The 12,069-nt window shown below is 46.7% G+C and overlaps 1 protein-coding gene across 3 annotated transcripts in view; it reads left to right on the top strand.

Annotated features, from left to right (window-relative positions):
* Positions 1-12,069, top strand: part of SCAPER (S-phase cyclin A associated protein in the ER) — a 3,109,515-nt gene that overhangs the window by 515,016 nt on the left and 2,582,430 nt on the right. The window lies entirely within an intron of this gene.

Genomic DNA, 12,069 nt, shown 5'->3' on the forward strand with positions numbered 1-12,069 from the left:
CAAAAAGCATAGACAAATTACAATAGCGCATATAAATGAGCGGCGACGCACACACTTCATAGACAAATTACAATAGCACATGTAAATGAGCGGTGACGCACGCACTTCATGCAGCCCAAAACCCAATATTCGGGCCTGCATAATTTGTCAGGCTTAAAATTAAAAGTACACCTTCTTTTACTTTCCTCACCCTCCTTTTGACAACTGGTCACCAGTTAGTGGTGATCAGCTGTCAAATACAACTTACTGTGTCACTTCTGACACACAGGACCAGCAGGAACAATTCATAGAAGGACTAAATGCAAAAACGTGAAAAACACACAAACATTTTTTCTTCAAAGGAGTCATACAAAAACTCATCTTGTTTCAACATACTGCTAACCCCCACCTTACTGACCTCAAGGTCAAAATCTGCCTCTCCTCAGCCCTCTCTCTCTTCACCCTGAAGCTGTCAAAGACAAAAAACCTTCCTAACTCTTTCTAACTTGCAATAACCAACCCTTATCCAAAACCACATACCATATATATTACTCCCTTTAGGGGCCACAATCCACTCCTATTCCCAGACTCAAAAACATCTACTGTGAATAATTCACAGAACACAACAACACAACATACCAGCTTTAGAACAAATGCTTGTTACCACCCTATGCAATGGTTCTCATTTCATCGCCCTTAAATGGATGAATGTCTCAGTAGGTCCAGCTAGAGTTAAAGCCTTCAACCCTGATATTAAACTCAAACCTCTGCAACGGGCACATTGGCTCACTGAGCCATTAAAAGCAACCCCAAATGAGAACAACCTGCAAATTTGTATTATACCTAAATGTATGCATTTACTGGAGCCTAAGGCACTTTAAAAGCTACTCTAAATGAAAAAAAATGCTGCCTAAATAGTGCCCTCACCCAATTTCGACTTTGACACCTGGGGCACTTAAAAATAAATATCCTATAATTGTGCTACATATTAATCATCCTCAGAATGTTCTTTACAAATTGCACAGATTGGACATTAGACATAGCTCATGTAAATCCTTGGAAAAAAGATTTTTCTGCGCCAAGTGAAATTCCATATGCAAAGGTTCTCATTTTTGCGGTTCAACACAACTTAAATTAAATTTTAATGCTAGGATGTCACAGTATGAGTATTAAGCTTTATAAATATTAAAAAACGAATTTAGAAGCACTTATTTTTAATAATTCTTTTTCATAATTAATGATTATTTTTAATAAACCCAATCATTTTTGATAGGTCCATATATAAAAGCAAGCTGCATCCCTTGCCTATCATTTTAGACGCATTTATTTATAAGCCTAAACACAAAAGCTTAACTTGAAACATGACAAATTCTTGTGCCACTTTTTTTTTTTATTTTTTAAACAGAACAATTATTCTAACATTAGAACCAAGAATATGCTTATAAAAATGCTTAAAGAGAGGAAACCCTTAATTGAAATGTCTTCTTGTATTACAAAAAAATGAACCGTAGTTTTGGAACCTTTTTTAAAACAGCCTGAAATGCAAAGTTCCACCCGTGTTTAACTGAGGGTGAAGTCCTGGCTTGAGTAAACATTCCTGTCTATTCGTGACCTGCTATTTGCTCCGCGGCAGTAAAAGCTTGTCTCTCAGTGTTATAACATGAGCACGGTGTCAGTCTTTTTCAAACTCTGACATATCAATACGTGTTGCGTTTGAGTTCAGCAAAAATTTACTTCAGCTGAAGTGTTTGCCTGTTAATATCTAATACAATGTATGTAAGTAAAACAAATACTATAAGTTTATTTTTCTACAAAACACACAATTTCGTTTTTGATGCCTTTTTATTCCTCGTGAATGTCAATTTTAATTTTATCTTTTAAGCATTTAACAGTTTGTACATATGCATAATTGCTTACTCTATAAATTAAATAGCAACATATAGCTATTGTAGCAAATCACATGGTTCATTTCCGGATTTTTATTTAATTTCTACTTAATTAATTAACTGACATTTTGCTTAACAGACTGAAAACATAAAGAAAAAACCACAAACACACATTGAGCTCATTTCAGACATAAACAGAAAGGGGTCAAACACTCAGGACACACAATACAGCGCGTTTTAGTCATTTATTTCATAAATAGCGCCATCGCTATTTACTTACAGAAGTTGCACTAATGGGAAAACCACATAGATATTTAAACACACATTTAACCCACAGATCAATACTTAAGACAGAAACAAAGGACAGCCCACAGACTGTACTTAATCCAATCCATTTATAAATACTAGTTGTAAGTCATATTTCCAAGAAGCGCTTCTCAATAGTGTTCCAAAAGACTGCAAAAACAGCCCCACAGACCTTTATTTCCAAGAAGCCAAGATACTCAATTCACTAGCTTTGGCTGGCAGAACGCCAAAAATCGCTCTGCATATCTCCATTCATAAGATTGCGCAGAACAAAGGATCCTTGTATGTATTATGTCCATATTTTAATTCCCTGGGGATACAGAATCATCAAGGAAGAAATATGTTTTTATACCTAAACCTATTTAGGGATTCCCTCTAGGGGAGCCGGCTAATTTACTTCACATCACACCAAGAAAAAGCAACACATTCTTCAATGTGAGCTTTGAAAACAGGCATGCCAAAAATACTGCAGAATATGCAATATTATAATCAAAGTAGTGCTTAAGGTACTCTTCGTACGTTGCACCGTTCAACAAAACCAGATAGAGAAAAATCTCCTCATTACCTGCCTACACAAATTGCAATTCGAATATACAAACCTATACAAATCCAAAGTTGGCCAACACAAATTCCAAAATTCCAAAGCTATAGTAAGTGTTACTAAACTACCTTACCAATCCAAGGCAAAAACCAACAGTAAGAGTCGCATAACGACTTTTACCAAACAAATGGTTGTCCAAATTCTAACTGCCAAGTTCTAAATGACCTAACGGTCTTTTTTTTTTTTTTAAATACTCACGCCCAAAAAAAATTCTCAGTCAGAGGTGACATCATGTGGAGGATCAAAATCAGGAAGATCAGAAATATACCGGGCTGCAGAGACAAAGAATCCCCAGAATCTCCATGCACAGAGTACCTCCTTAGTAGAGTCCTTAACCTCACTCGTGCAGGTATGCCACTGTGAGGTAGAGATACTGCGAGTGCTTTTACAGGAGCCCCTGTGACATTGCGCCACTTCAAAATGTATCTTGGGTCTGGTGTAATACTTCTAGCCCCTATTCCCGTCTTCTCACACCCAATGCATCCTTAAATGTCCCATGTACAGCCGGAGTTGACACTCCTATTACCCCTGCCCTCCAGTGACACTTTACCTGTCACGGGTGGTGGTGGTGGTGGTGGACCTGGTGGTGGTGGCCGTGGTGGTGGTGGTGGACGTGGTGGTGGTGGACATGGTGGTCATGGTGGTGGTGGACGTGGTGGTGATGGTGGTGGAGGACACGGTGGTGGTGGTGGAGGACACGGAGGTGGACGTGGTGGTGGTGGACGACGTGGTGGTGGACGACGTGGTGGACGTGGTAGTGGTGGTGGATGTGGTGGTGGTGGACGTGGTGGTGGTGAACGTGGTGGTGGTGAACGTGGTGGTGGTTGATGTAGGGGATGTGGTGGTGGACATGGTGGTGGATGCGGTGGTGGTGGACGTGGTGGTGGTGGACGTGGTGGTGGTGGACGTGGTGGTGGTGGTGGTGGTGAACGTGGTGGTGGTGGTGAACGTGGTGGTGGATGTGGTGGTGGACGTGGTGGTGGTGGACGTGGTGGTGGTGAACGTGGTGGTGGTGAACGTGGTGGTGGTTGATGTGGTGGACGTGGTGGTGAACATGGCTGTGGTGGCGGTGGACGCGGTGGCGGTGGACGCGGTGGATGCGGTGGCGGTGGACGCGGTGGATGCGGTGGCGGTGGACGCGGTGGACGTGGTGGCGGTGGACGCGGTAGACGTGGTGGTGGACGTGGTGGTGGTGGACGTGGTGGTGGAGGACGTGGTGGTGGTGGTGGACGCGGTGGTGGTGGACGCGGTGGTGGTGGACGTGGTGGTGGTGGTGGATGTGGTGGTGGTGGTGAACGTGGTGGTGGGGGACATGGTGGTGGACAAGGCGGTGGACGTGGTGGTGGACGCGGCGGTGGACATGGTGGTGAACGTGGTCATGGTTGATGTGATGGACGCGGTGGTGAACATGGTGGTCGCGGTGGTGGACATGGTGGACTCGGTGGTGGTGGACTCGGTGGTGGACGCGGTGGTGGTGGATGTGGTGGTGGACGTGGCGGTGGACGTGGTGGTGGTGGAAATGGCAGTGGACGTGATGGTGGTGGATGTGGTGGTGGCGGGTGACGTGGTGGTGGTGGTGGTGGATGTGGTGGTGGTGGAGGATACGGTGGTGGTGGGGGAGGACGTGGTGGTGGTGGAGGACACGGTGGGGGAGGACGTGGTGGTGGTGGTGGTGGACGTGGTGATGGACATGGTGTTGGTGATGGACATGGTGTTGGTGGTGGACATGGTGGTGGTGGACATGGTGGTGGTGGTGGACATGGTGGTGGTGGACGTGGTGGTGGTGGTGGTGGACGTGGTGGTGGTGGTGGACGTGGTGGTGGTGGTGGTGGTGGACGTGGTGGTGGTGGTGGTGGATGTGGTGGTGGTGATGGACGTGGTGGTGGTGATGGACGTGGTGATAGACATGGTGTTGGTGATGGACATGGTGTTGGTGATGGACATGGTGTTGGTGATGGACATGGTGTTGGTGATGGACATGGTGTTGGTGATGGACATGGTGTTGGTGATTGACATAGTGTTGGTGGTGGACATAGTGTTGGTGGTGGACATGGTGGTGGTGGTGGACCTGGTGGTGGTGGACGTGGTGGTGGCGTGGTGGTGGTGGGCGTGGTGGTGGTGTACGTGGTGATGGTGGTGTACGTGGTGGTGGTGATGGACGTGGTGGTGGTGATGGACGTGGTGGTGGTGGTGGAGGACGTGGTGGTGGTGGTGGAGGACGTGGTGGTGGTGGTGGAGGACGTGGTGGTGGTGGTGGAGGACGTGGTGGTGGTGGTGGAGGACGTGGTGGTGGTGGAGGACGTGTTGGTGGTGGACGTGTTGGTGGTGGTGGACGTGTTGGTGGTGGACGTGTTGGTGGTGGAGGACGTGTTGGTGGTGGAGGACGTGTTGGTGGTGGAGGACGTGATGGTGGTGGAGGACGTGATGGTGGTGGAGGACGTGATGGTGGTGGAGGACGTGATGGTGGTGGAGGACGTGATGGTGGTGGAGGACGTGATAGTGGTGGAGGACGTGATAGTGGTGGAGGACGTGATGGTGGTGGAGGACGTGATGGTGGTGGTGGAGGACGTGATGGTGGTGGAGGACGTGATGGTGGTGGAGGACGTGATGGTGGTGGAGGACGTGATGGTGGTGGAGGACGTGATGGTGGTGGAGGAGGTGGTGGTGGACGCAGTGGTGGTGGACGCAGTGGTGGTGGACGCTGTGGTGGTGGTGTTGGCAGTGGACGTGGTGGTGGTGTTGGCAGTGGACGTGGTGGTGGTGTTGGCAGTGGACGTGGTGGTGTTGGGCAGTGAACATCGTGGTGGACGTGGTGATGGACGTGGTGGTGGTGGTGGTGGACGTGGTGGTGGTGGAGGTGGTGGTGGACGTGGTGGTGGTGGTGGTGGTGGTGGACGTGGTGGTAGTGGACGTGGTTGTGCTGGTGATGTTGGACATGGACGAGCCCTGGTAATTTCTCTGTGGTTGGCTGTATGGTATCTTTCCTCCATAAATGGCAGCAATTGTTGATTGTTATTTTGAAATCATAGCAGATAAAGTACTGCCACTACTTGAGTTATTCAAGCATTTTAGGCCCCGCAGCCGCTAGTAGGAAAGAGACATGCAAATATAATGCAATGCAGTAAAATGGAATGTGATGGGACACTTTGGAGAGAGAGAGACGTGCACGAGGGAAAACTTATAATGTGATATTTTATGGCTCAGTAGTGTCTGCCTTATATTGAGGCTATTGTTAATTGTCGTTACAAAGAACATTGTAAGACAATTGCGTCTCTGTGCGACATGCGACAGTAAAGAGAGAGAGCGCGCAAAAAAGAGTGTGAGTGAAAGAGAAAGAGAGCGAGGGGGGGAATGTAAAAAGAAAAGCGCGGCCCGTGCTGTTTAATCACCGTGAATGACTATTGCTGGAACGCAAACAAGCAGCAGCTGTTTTAAGGCACACTCGTGCTTGTGGTGGCCTCCGCTTTGCGGGGGCGAGCAGCGGCGGCGCCAAAGCCATATGTTTTCAATTAGAACGCGCGCCGCTGCTCGCTCCCGCAAGGTGGGTGCCAGCACAAGCATGAGTGTGCTTGAAAAGGAGCAGACCGATGGCTAAAGGCCCTCCTAGAGCAGTGCATGCGCACTGCCTAGGCGAGACCTAAAAAGACCACCACCGAAGTACACGTGTGTGTGCCTCTGTGCAGTACAGCGTGGGCCCCTCCAGCACCCACGCTACTGTGGCTGCAGGACACGCAGTCTGGACGGCCCCTCTACGCGGCAAACCAGGCCTCACCGCTGCCTCCTTGGCTTACAGCCCTCTGGCAGGCACCCATAAGGCTACAGGTATTCTCCATGGCCTCAGATACTCCTGCATCGGCCAACGACGTTTCTGGGCTTCCCGGCCTACTGCCGATGCTGGATTAAAGTGGACTGGCTGCGGACCTCGGAAAAGAACAGCTGCCATATGCGGTATCGTGACCACACCCCAGAATTCTGCAGTTTAAGTCCCCAGATTTTTTCACTGATTAAAGAAATTCTACAAATTTTCTGACCGCTGCAACCAAGCTAGTTGACATTTCTATGTAGGCGGCACTACATGTATTGCGATTTAGGCATGGGTCACTCCATATAGAGGCACTGGAGCCTTCCGGTCCACCACATTATTGTACTTGGGTCAGAGATCATACATTCACTCAGCCCGAAATTAACTTGGCACGGAGATTAAAAGAAACGGGACACAGATTTTTCGGTTAAAATCAGCCACTCAATTACGGTTTCCTACCAGTGCAAATTAAGTGATGCTTAGGAGGATTTAGTTCCACTTTAACTAATAATAGTTTAAAAATTGAAGTGTTTTATGTAGATCATCAGCTGAGCCACATACAAGCAGAAACCAACTAAAGTGAATAAGCAGGGAGAGGAGATGATGATGGGAAAATCACCCCCACCCGTTTGTTGCTCCATAGGTCCAGAAGGTCGAAATCTTGCACACCTCACTACGTAAAGTGGGAAAGCATAGGGCCTTGCATCTCACAAACCAACAGTGTAGATAAGCCCCCTCCCGAAAAGTGATGCCCAAAGATCGTATAGTTGGTGCTACTAGGTTACCCAAATGGATTCACCTTAGGTTGACCCACTCAACTTCCAGTCCTTTCTACTGACCTTACAAAGGTGCCTCTCTATCAGCTTCTCACTCCCCAGGACCAGACCTAAACGAATTATGTGCACATTGCTCTGGCTAATGCTACCTTCTACAATACACACCAAACAGGCGCTCCCTGTCCAAATCAGCTGAGTCCGAGGAAACCTGACCCTGTCATTGGCTACTGTGACAAAACAAACACTCACTGGCAAAGGCAATAGGTCTCGCCTTGTGGACCTACTGGCTTTGCCAGTGCCATTTGCTGATGCTGTGCTGTATTGACTAAAGCTTTTTTTGTTGATACTGTCAATAACAGGCAAAATAAAGGAACTTTAAAAAAGGTGCGAAGAAAAAAGCTTTAGCTGGGTTGTTTCATATGCTCATACATGTATCCACCTATGAAATGATGCAGGTACCTTTTCTATCTATATAATCAATATAGATTAGTACATTACTTGAAGATGAAATTTCAGTAGAGTGAAAGCAAATTTTATAAGGCAGAGAAGCTTGCAGAAATCTGCTGCCTGGCGCTCCCCGAAAAGATATTCTTATTTTTTCAAAGTAAGAATAGACTGCGGTCGTGGGGTGGAGGCGTAAGAAGCTGGAAGTTGGACAGGGAGGGGGATAACATAAAAATAAAGCTAGGGAAAGGAAGAGAGGAAAGGCAGCAGATAGGGAGAGAGGAATACAGGGAATGAAGGGAGATGCACACGAGAGAGCCAGTAGTACATAAGGGAGCGAGCAATTCGGAAAGTAGGGAGACTGGTATTTGACAAAGGAGAAGCACAAAAGAATGAAAATTGAAAAACACATGCAATCTCATTAAGTGCCTAGTTAAGAAGCAAAAAGTAGTCCTCTAAAAGTGAGCAGTGGAAGGATAGAAACCAGACAGTTAGAGAAATGGAGGGGCAAACACAAGAAGCGAAAGGCAAGCTAACGAATAGGAAGCGAGCAAATGAGTGACAATAAAACCAACTGATGGTAAGCAGTGGGTAGAAGTAAAACTCATTGAAAGTTTTTTGGTGGGCCCACAAAAGATCTTTCGCAATGCTATACCTAAAAATAATGTAGTCACTTCAATCTCATTATGCTATGACCATAAAACCTTGTTGGAAACAGAAAAGGCAAGTTGGCCACAGTATAAGGAAAGGGATGAGGAGGTTTAATTCCTTAACTATGACAGTTACAGCCTTAAACAGCGCCCTATAAATTGAGGTAATTGCTAGAGGTCCGTACTGAAGCTGTTTTAGCTAATTCATGTAGTGCTGAAAAAGGCTTAAACTTCTACCTTTCTTATGCCTTAGAAACGTCACCTTTATGAAAAGTATGTCTTCCATACTGCCCATGAATGTGCAGTGGATGTATTGCAGAGGGCACGTGGTGAAGACATTCAATAGGCAAGCCCTTCTGTACTTGCCAGCACTGGAACCGTGCCAAATGGTCCTTCCGCAACCAACCGCTATCCCTCTGTGTCTAGCTACACCCTCAGCCCCGGCCGCCACTCTGATGCTGCACCATACAGTTCAGAAGGAGCCTACACCCAGGAGTGGTTCGTGTCAGGGAAAACAGACGGGGCGGGGTAGGGGGTTAGGTTGTGGGGGACGATGTAGGCAGATAAAAATATAAAAAAAGAACTAACCTGTAGCCCTCCACAATCACTCTCTTCTTCTCCTCTCCACTGCAGGCAGGCACAGGCTCCCATACTGCCCTGCAGCCAATCCTGTAGCTGCTCTCAAGCATGAGAGCAGCTTCAGGATTGGCCTGAGAGCCGATGATTTGTGCCCCCAGACAGACTGGGGCTCTGTGTCTGCTCTCTACAGCCTTGCAATGCAGCTGGGGTTAGAGAGCTTCACTGCATATGTGAGTTTGGCCGGCCTGAGATGGCTGGCCAAACCCACATGCGCAGTGAAGGAAGTGTCCAACACAACCTCTCCCGTCTGTCAGCACCCTGGCCCTTCCCCCGAGATGTGGCACGAGAAAAATAAAACGGGATTTAAACCCTGTTTTATATTTCCCTTTTTGCGAGTGCTGGTGGGAGGATGAGGGGGTGACGCTCCTGTGCCATAGCGAAGAAGCCACCTCTGCCTTCACCTGCATATCTTGTCGCTTCACCGGCATGTCCACACCCCCCACTCCAGCACCCACTGCAACCACACCAATAGCTCCAAACTCCGCACCCTCAAACCAACACACACTAGCACTCCACTTCTCGCTTTCATACATGCTCCTCAACATCTGATCACTTATCAAACATGCAACAGAGGTATGGGACCTTCTGGACGATGCCTCCCTGGACCTCCTTTTTCTCACCGAAATATGGTTGATGGCAGCATCAACACCAAACATCACCAAAGCTCTCCTGCAAGCTACAAGATTGCCGGACAGGAACGCTAACACAGACCTGGAGGAGGAATCGCCATAATTTTTAAGGACACCATCAGCTGCTCCACCAACTCGGAAACCGGAATCGATTATATGGAACACCTCTACTTCAAACTACAAGTCACAGTCAGCTTCATCCTAAGCAGAACTCTGATCTGTCGACCACCCCCCCCCCCCCATGACCAAGAGCCAACTTTACCAGCAATATAGCTTACTTCTTCACCCTACTAGCTATTAACTCCAGTGCGTGTATCCTTTTACGAGATCTTACGTTTTACCTAGAAGACCTGACCGCCCCCAATTCAACCTCACTCCTTTATCTGCTCGGAAACCTCATTCTCACCCGACATTTGACCCAGTATTCACTTCAGTCAACTGCATCACAATCCTCACACCCACTCCCATCACCTGTACTGACTATGTCATTGTCAACTTCGCAATCAACGTTGCCCACTGCAGAAGAACCACACGACTGGTCCTGACCATCAACACTGGAACAAACTAAGGTGGATAGGGCTTCTCCCGGCCACTAAAAGCCAACCAGAACTCACAGGCCACCTATAAAGTGATATAAATAACTTTTAAAAACTCGCTCACTGACTGGGTCGATACCCCACACCCCAAAAAGTGCTACCCTTTTTATATGGTACCCCCATCACCACAGAGGTAGCCACTGCTATAAAGAAGACTATACACACTGGGGCCCCATCCTGACCCTTATACCCCGCCCCTACACCTTCGAAAGAGGTTCTACCACAATTGGCAAATCTTCCAGCCTCATCCTCTATTCCACTATCTACACAATCTTTTCCTGGAATCTTGGAAACACTCAGCCCTTCGTGCCCTCCTGAAAAAGCCCTCTGCAGACCCAACCAATTTCGCAAACTACAGATCAATCTCCCTTCTTCCTTACCTGTCCAAGGTCCTAGAAAAATCCATCAACAGATGCCTCGCCGACTACCTCGCCAACCGATCGCTCCTTGCCGCCACAAAATCAGGCTTCAGACCCAACCAAAGTACAGAGACAGCCTTTATAGCAGCAACAGACATCCAGATGATACTGGACAGAGGAGACACTGCAGCCCTTGTCCTGCTAGACACTCTGCAGCCTTCGATATAGAGCCACTTTTTTTCATTCTAGTGCTATGTCGTCTTTTCACAGGCAAAGAATCTGCTGGGTAGAGTATTCTTTAGACAGACCAGTCACTGTCTGACTTATATTTTATCTCCCGAGATTGCTCTCCACTCTCCTACCTTCCATCATTCTCTTTAATATTGTTTTGAAAGATTGTTTTGGTAATGAGTTTATTGTACCCCTCATCTCTGTAGTGCAAGGAATTAAGTTGTAATTGGTGTCACATGTATCACCTATATGTACTGTGTCCATACTTTTCGGCTACAGATCTTGAATGGCTTCCCTAAATAGCATCAAAACGGTAACGCATACAGTTTTCCGTGTGAGGTCGAGTCTGAAATTTTTACAACTGCTGAATTATTTTGGGCCGAAATACAATGCACTAGTCGCAAAATACTGGTTCCATTTTGCAATCAGTGCCGTATTTTGCGAACCGACCTGTGTGTGTTTGCAAAATACGAACTCCTAGTAGATAGCAAATCTACCTACACCTTGAATATTAATGAGGTAGATCTCAATTTGCGACCCACTGGGAATTGCAGCCATCGCAGGCATGGTGGCTTGTTGATATCATCAGACCATTATGTCTGTGACTGCTTTAAAGTAAAGCTATTTTATTTTTTTTCAAAACGCAACCAATTTTTCTTAAAAGAAAACAGGACACACATAAACAACAACAACAAAAATGTTTTTAAGTTAAAATAGCATATTTTAAGAGTATCCAGTGGTCCATGGAGTCACTGTATGCTCTTAAAAAAAATATTTTTTTCCCCATCATTTTCAAAAGTAAAGGGGGCCCTTGGGACATCTTGCGTTTTTTAAGTGGGTTACCACCATGTGCTTGTAGCTGGTAAAATATTAATGTTTTGCGACTGGATTTCGGTCGCAAAAAATGAATACATACCTTTCTGATTTGAAGTCGACGTCCTAAGCACGCGTCTTTCAAATATTGGGTCACAAACCCAAATTTTGATTCAGTTAAGTTTTTCTGAATCACACTTTGTGGCTTGTGCATAGCAAAATGCATTTTTACTATCGCAAATCTGACCATTTCGCACACAAATAGCCTTCGTACATCTGGCCCTCAGTTCATTTGTGAAGCCATGGAAATTTTAATTGTTTGAGAGTGGAAATGCCCTAACTCTCCAACATTGCCGCA

Source organism: Triturus cristatus, chromosome 3_1 (genome assembly GCF_964204655.1).
Source record: "Triturus cristatus chromosome 3_1, aTriCri1.1, whole genome shotgun sequence".
In the NCBI taxonomy this organism is placed as follows: Eukaryota; Metazoa; Chordata; class Amphibia; order Caudata; family Salamandridae; genus Triturus; species Triturus cristatus.